The sequence below is a fragment of the Tympanuchus pallidicinctus genome, unplaced genomic scaffold (assembly GCF_026119805.1).
Source record: "Tympanuchus pallidicinctus isolate F22 unplaced genomic scaffold, pur_lepc_1.0 scaffold2, whole genome shotgun sequence".
Classification (NCBI taxonomy): domain Eukaryota; kingdom Metazoa; phylum Chordata; class Aves; order Galliformes; family Phasianidae; genus Tympanuchus; species Tympanuchus pallidicinctus.
The window spans coordinates 42,814,775-42,823,172 of record NW_026294721.1 but is presented as its reverse complement, the minus strand read 5'-3'; positions in this window follow the sequence as shown (position 1 = coordinate 42,823,172).

Here is an 8,398-nt window from a genome sequence, read left to right as displayed (position 1 = left end):
AAAAAAAAAAAAAAAAAAGAAAAAAGGAAGGAACCAGGGAAAAATCCCGTAATTAGAAACCAATAATTAGAACCACTTCACGTTTAATGTCTTAATTAAAGCTGTCTGTCACCATTGTAAATGAGCCAACAAAACATTCAGAGATGAAGTACTGTGCCAGAATAGAAGGGGAGTTAATTGCATGTATATTTCTGGGTGCAATTCCAGTCCCTTGGACAACTAAGATTGCCTGGACATTTGCTCCTTTCCATGCGAACCATTTGGATGACATCTTTCTTCCTACCAGAAAGAAAAGAAACACTCTCTGCTCTCTTGCACCTCAAGACCAACTGCACCTACTAACTGTGGACTGACAGAAAGCCGAGACATTTATAGGTGAGTCCTTTCACCTTTATGCTATACTTTGTAAATATCATCTTTGATGTAGGCACTGCAGGGGAAAAGTACACATCTCCTGTCCATCAGAGCAAGTGATTCTCTGGCAGAAGTCTTTGGATCAGTTATGCTAACACACGAAATGCAAGCTCCCGAATAAAACGTAATTGTTGGGAAGAACTGCCCATTTATCTCTGCTAGTTTAAATTTGCCATGCATAAAACAACCCTGTTTGCAGGGGAGCAAGGGTTTTAAACACTAAGGAAAATGGAGAATTTATGAGCAAGGAAACTAGGAAAACAAACTGCTGTTGCTTCTCCTTGAAATCAATATGAAAGCAAAGGGAGGAAGTCATAGCTTGATTTTCTGCCACACCGTTTTTATACATCTACTTGAACTATTTAGGTTCTTTGATTTTTCACTTAACTTATTATGCTCATTTTTATTTAAATAAAGATGCTTACAGGGCTTAGCTATTCAAGGCAAGATATTTAGCAAGGCCATTCAGAAGTTTCCTGTTAACAATATGACTATTGATGCTGGAATGCAACTAACTAGCAGTTGCACATCCTAGGATGTCATCACTTTTGGATATACTGTTAACTGCTTGTGTCAAATGCACTGGTAACAAATTGGAGCCAGTAAAACACAGTGTAACTATCAGCCTGACCATCCAACACTAGTGCAATTAATTATATGTGTAAGTGTGTCTCTGTCTAGAGCTTTTCTTTCAATTCTAGCTGCTATGCAGAATTAACACTGATGATTGTTGCAGTAGAAAACCAGGTGGTGTGTTAGCCATCGCAAAAGCTGGTAAATCCAGCCTGAAAACAGCTTCCATTTTCTAGAAGCTGAAAGGATGCCAAAGATAAAGTCTGAAGTCTTGACTACACAGATCAGATTTGTTGATGAAGAACAGTCTCTCCCAGCATTAAAACATCTGAAGTAATGAATTAGGCATTTGGATCAGCTGCAGTCAAACTGGTCCACAACAAATCTTACCTTTTGATGAGTTTACAGAACTTTCTCATAAATATAACTGCAGTCATGATTTTGTTACAGGAATTGAGCAGGTAAGGTCTGAGACACAGCCTTCCCTTCCCCCTCCGTCATTCACAATCAAAAGCCTCTGTGAAACAATTTGCATACTGTATAGTAATTTCCACCAAAACCAAGCAAACTTTCACCCCTTCTTGGATTTGATGGTGCTTCTACTTTACTTCCTCTTGCACTGGTCTAAGCAACTACACAGAAATTGTAACAAAGCATATGAATACGGCCAAATGCCAATACAGTAAGACTCCTCTAAAATCTTAAGTTTTATCTCTCTGTAACAGCCCTTAAAAGCACCCACCTTCCCTCCCTCATTCCTTCACCCCACCAGTTGTGTACAGAGCTTTTCTATATGAACACTGAATGTTTATAATTGAAATCTTATACTAAAAGCATTTTGCTCACATTACTTTTTTTTTTTTTTTTTTTGACCATTTATTCATTAAATCACAAAGAGCAACATTAGATTGGACACCGTCTCTGACCGTCTCTGAACATTTTTTAGGAAAAGCTATTCTGTCACATTACTGTAACATAAAACTTATTAAATCTAAGAAGTAGAAAAATAAATACCCTACATTAGAGACAGAGAAAGGACTAATAAGAGTGCAAGCTAACAAAAGGCTTCACTTAAACGAACAAATTTTCAAGGAATTTCTCAGCACATTAAATAAACTAGGAAAAGCTAAGAAGTAACATATTTACCTGAAGAGTGCCTACATCCTATCCTATTGCTTATAGAATTCAATAATAATTTAAGAAGTCCAAGCAGAATTGTCAGAATTGTAAGAACTGAACAAAGATATCTAAAAAATATAATAATGTATGGAAATGGAAAAAGAGCTAAGAAAGATTTCAACCATCAAGCTGTTCTGCTTGTTGGATTTTTGTCAATTTATTGGAATGCATCATTTACAGAGCTGCCCTCCATCTAGGATTACAGTGAGCCACACTTCTCTTTTCTTAAAAAGGACTCCGACAATGGAAAATGTTGGCATTGCTCCTGATTTCTCTGTTCACACAAAGCCTCCAGTGAGAGTTTTGTCAGGTTAGCTCACATGAGCTTCCTTTCAAAGGGAACAGCATATGATGCAGCAGCACGAGAAATATTAGCAGAGAAAATAGTAAACAGTGAGATAACACGTTTTGCTGCTACCGTATGATAACAGATTAAAAAGCAGTACAATTATTTGCCTATGACTTTGAACACTGTAACAAGAAATGTTGGTGTCCAAGGAGGTATCCACATGCCTCTGTACAACTGAAGAGAAGAGCAGTTAGCACTGTACTTCCTGCTATAGCAGACATTACTTGCAAATATGATGGAAGGCAGGCTTACATAACTCCACATCTAACCAGCAAGCATTAATCAATCTCTGCTCTGGAGGTTTTCATTAATTCTTTAAACTATATCACTAACAATCTATCTGCAGCTATCTGACCTTCCAGTGACCCAAGAACTCCCACATATACATATATCAAAACAGGGATGCAAACACACAGATACCATAGTGATCAACTCATATTTTCAAAATAGTGATATTCCAAACATTTGAAGGCAACTAACTTCAAAGCAGTGAATTGAGAATTCAAATTCATTTTAGGAATTCATTCTGGAAAAAAACCACTGAGGCCAAGAAATAAAAGCCAAGATTTGAGAAGCTATGTGTAAGGAAGACTCACATTCAGATCTGTATAATTAGAGAAATCACAGTAAATGCAGCAATACATCATGCAATACAATCTACATTAGAGTGGAATCATGTATGTTCCTGAGACCTTCATAACTTTTTTCTTATTTTTAAATTATCCACGAACTGTCAAACTTTTACTCTAATGTTAATATTGTTTTTGCAAAAATTTGTGTAGACTAGATACTTTCTCTGCTTAAAGCCTGAAGGCACAAGATAGCGCAGAGTTTTCTGCAACTTGTGACAACAAGAGCCTTCATTAGAATTGCATGAGATACCTTGGCACATATTGAAGTAGTATTATAGCATGAAAATTAGCCTTTATTTATACCAAACTCCATGAGACAGTTCCTGAATTTCAACAGACCTTTGGCTTCTTTTCTATCTTCTGAAATGCTAAACGGGTAAACATTGGAATTGTCTAGCCCCACAAGGTTATAATATTCTTTAATTTATCATTTTTTGTGAAATTTGAAGAAGGATGTTGCAGTTTTTAATTAATTAAGTTATGAATATACCTCATGGTCAGGCAGAGAAAAAAAAGACTGTGAAAACAACATTGTGAGGGGAAAGCATGAAGACAGCCTGTTGTACTTTGATGGCAGCAGCACCAACCAACACTATATCTAGTGTGAGAAACTGTAGCATGCAGAAGGACATCATGGTAGTTTTAGTGCAGGCATACAGGAGGTAACAAGCCTGCAGGAATCAGGATTCATTTGTCTTTCTGGCTCCTTGAGCAATTTTTTATTTTAATCTGTGATTTTAATTATAGGATTTGTGATGATGGTGAATGTGAGTGTATGGATAAGCACAGCTGAGCAAAATTGCTTGGATTTTCCTTGGCAGAGTTGCATTTCTCCAACCGTGAAAACTCTCTAATGTGTTAAGAATATCTCATAGTCATACTCTCAAGCTTTGAGTGCACTTAGACGGCTTTGGAGGACTATAGCTAAGAGTAGAGGGCTGTCTCCTCTTCTAAAAGGACCAACTCCAGTCTGGTACTCTCCCATCATATTGGAGAGGCTGTGACACTTCCTTTCTGAGAGGAGCAGAGGCACTGTGCAGGCAGACTGTGTGCACAAGAGAAGAAAGGACAGAAAGAGCAAAAGATGGGCATACAGACAGTACAGTAATTAGTGTCTCCAACAGTTACTATCATATAGTTTTGCATTATTTTATAAGCATGTCATACCATCCATATAGATCACATCATATTTCCATGTATCATAGTAACAGCATCATGCCATACTGCCATTGAGTGTATGACAGAGTCCTACCTTTCCAACCAGAGAAATTGTAACAACTCTTAGTTTCTGTATCTGAATAAATGAGCTATAAAAATGATGTAGTACTGGTTAAACTATCAGAGAGATTGGCAGGGACTGTTTCTCTGCCATGAAGCTCATTGTTTTCCAGTAGCATGACAAAATGTAACTGGTGCTACATAAATCAATTCATAAATCAAATAATCTTGTTGGTATTTTTATAAAAAATATTATTTCAAGCACCCTTAAGATTACAAAAGTGGGTTTTTTTCAGAGATTAGACTTTTAAATATCTTCAGATATTATTATTATTTTTTTTAATGAAATATGGCCTTCACTTAACACTCTGCCTGTGCTACCAGCCTGTAAATTCTATTGCTCACCCTCTTCACGCTGCCCTGATGTCTCTGCAGAGTAGGGCTGCCTCTGAATTCATCTAAGAGAGGCTGTAGAGGCACAGCTTACTGCTTCTCTAGCACACCTAGTGCTTACAGAAAAGATGATGAATGGAAGAAAGAAGATAACGCACATGTCTTTTGCTCCCAGGATGCATCTGATGTCTTGCTCTACTGTCACCAAGGCAGGCACTGGGAAGAGAAATTCTCTGTTCAGCAGAAAAGCAGCAGATGACAAAGGCAAATGGCCCAGTCTTGCTGATCCTGAATGGTGCTGTGCTCCTGTAGCTCCCAGGCAAGCCCATGGGAAATGGGGTCTTTCACAGCCACCCCACATATGGTTCTCCATAGCCAGGACTTGGGGAAAAAAGATGAGCATTTTATATTGAGTATTGCTACCTTGTTGTATTACTTATTGCTGCTAGCTGTTTTTCAGAAATGCTGTGTGAAATCAGGCACATGGTAGGCTAATGAAAATTGCCAGAGTTGGCCCCTAGGCAGCTCTTGCTATTACTGAAAGGTAGTAAAAATCATTATAATTTCACTTTTTTCAAGACAGAGTGCTAAAGCATTTTTATATGAATATCACCATATAGGTACAAGGCACAGATGAACGTACAATGTTAGCACTTCCCAAAGTTATTAACTACCTAGTTAGAATGAACAACAATGTGGTGTACTACCACGATTACAGACTCAATAATAATGTAATTTAAGTAGTTACAAAAGTCAAACCTGTCTAGTGAAAATCAGTCTGCGAGACCCTTTAAGATCTTCAGAGTAATGAGATCTGTCATCTAGTGTTTTCCTTTACTGCCTTGTTCAAGCAAAAGGAAGATGGGGCAGGAATGACTTGTAAATACTAGCTTTAATGTGATTGGCCAGTTATGCCAATGCTTCTGCAGCCTGGCAGACTTCCTTTTGATACTCAGGACAAAAATAGATCAACATTTTTCTAACACACGCTCTTCTACTAGAAACTATTTAGCAAGATCAAAACCTTCCACTGAAACTTCTAAATTCAGTTGCCCATTTTGGCAGCAAGAACTATAAGAATGCCAAAGAAAGGCAAAAGGTTTCCTTATTTGAACCTTGCAGAGATAATATAACAGAGAGGAACTTCTTAAAAACATTGTGAAGAGAGTAAGTAAAGTGTTCTTATTACCTTTCCTGTATTTCCTTACTGATACATTTTCCTTGTCTTACTCATATTACTTATGATGCAATATTATTAAGTATCTATTTTAAATGAATTGCAAAAGTTCCAATGACATCAAAGCTTGAGGAAAAAATATTTTAAAGGATGTTTGACAAAGATAAACAACTTCAGGCCAAAGTCTGAAGCACCAAAATTTTTATCCTTTTTTTTTTTTTTCCTCTACTCTCATTGGATTTTATCTCTGAAGAACAGTTTCTATTTATAAGGATACGCTTGTAGGCACAGTTCATTACAGAAAAGAAATCTGGACTTGAATCCTTTGAATGGCTGAATTCCATGAACTGAGGTCAGAACTCTGATGCTCTAAAGATGAGAGAAATTACTTGAAAGAGAAGGTGAAACCCTGGTGGAGTTATCTCAATGAGACAGAATTTCATCAAAAGTAACTCCAGAAATAAGGCACAGATCACCTTCCTTTGCTTCCAAAATCTGAACACAGCCAAGATATGCAATGAGGTCTGAGCCTCCAGAAGGAAGCCAAAAAGAAGGGCTGGGACATACATCCCCATGGTGGTTCCATCAGCCAGGAAAAGGCCATAGTACAATCCCTATTCCTATTCCTGCTACACAGCAAGAAACTTGCATCAATGAAATAAGAATCCCCCTTAATAATATTTAGTTTATCGTTGTGTTAACAGTCAGTATCCTGAGTAGCATCTTACTCACAAAGCAATTGGGGCTGATTTGTATTGATTATGCAAATTTATATTTATTGCACTCCTAAATGAGACAGTGACCTCATGGTCCTGTTAAATCAGACTGTGTTTACATCAGCAAGTAAGGAGGCCCAGAATAAACAGATCAGTATATGGATACCATTGGCACTAGAGCCCCAACTGGGACCCAGAACGTAGGCAATTCATTAAGTCTTGCTTCAGACTAGAACTAGTGCCATCCCTATGATTAAGCTCTCCCCTGTACATGAGTTTCAAAGTTGCTCAGTGGAAAGCTACCATAAAACAAACTGCCTTCTGCACTGCAGGTCTCTTAGCAGGCCAAATACCACATCTATTCAACTTACTGATGATGGCAGCATACTGCAACCACTGCCCCCATTGTCTATGTAAGGGCTCCATACAACTTAATTGGCTTTCTGATCTTACTGGTAAGGCAATGAAGCAGCACTACTAACACAGAAAAAACAGTCGCTGGTGAAGGTCTTTTGGACCTATGGCAGAGCCATAGCAGAGGTCCTTTTGTCACAGAACTATACTACAGTTTTACAATGACCAAAAGAAATTTCAGGAGCTCAAATTTGTCTTCAAGTATCCTTTAAATCAAGCATATTTAAACCTTTTACCACTTTGATATATCTTCCCTTCTTCCTAAATGAAACAAAGGCATGACCTGTCCTGAAATACAATCCTCACTTTCTAGAAGTTTTAGGTAAATCTCTTCCTTTTGCTCCTTAAAGCCATAATAATAATTTCTATCATCCGTTAGCATCACAGTTTTAAATCATTTTATTATTTCTCAAAAATTCAAGGATGTTCTGTAACACCAACAAAAGCAATGACTGTCAATAATTTGCCAAATACGTGTAATAAAAGTATTTAAAGCCACAAAAAGGTTGCATTGTTAGGATGATTATTTTTTATCCTCATTACAGAATAATTGGTTTTCAGTATGAGTAGAACAAGGGTAATCCTTTCTTCTTGTCACTGGAAAACTAAAAGCATTTTATTTGATTCTCCTCTCTCCCCCTCATATTGCTTCATTTGGCACTCAGACTTGCTAACCTACTGCAATTCCTAACAGTAGAAATGGGCTCACATATCATATAATAATCAGGACACATCTAGGACCCACTATCCATGTGATAGGCAAACCAATAAACCAGAGTATGGTACCTCCCATTAGAATGCAATAGAATCTAGTAAACTGAACAATTAGAGCATATCAGCTTTATTTAGTTATTAGAAGTGAGGAGTTTCCTAATCAAAAGTGACCAGACTAAAAAGGAGACTGAGTGAAGTCAGTGAACCATAAATATCTTGTAGTCTGTGTGAGAAAGCATCTGAAAATGGAAGTATTTGTTTTAATTTTTCAGAGCAGAATGCATGGAAATTATGTAGTCAAGGGAAACCAGGAAAAATCGTGATATTCCATTATGAGATACATTTTCTACAGGATAATTTCATGCCATTTTCTACCTACTTTGAAAAGAAGGCACATATGATAGATCTGGGTAATAGTAAATACGGAATTTTAACAAACTTGGTGAAAAATTCGCCCAGAGTAGAAACATTTTTCAGATTAGAAAATATTTTCTATCCTCAGAATTTCCCTCAAAAGGGAAAACTGAGGTTTTTGTTTGTTATGAACTAAGTGAAACATTTAAGTTGCACTTTCACTCTTACAAAACATTTAATTCTGGTAACTTCAAGACTTCTGGTA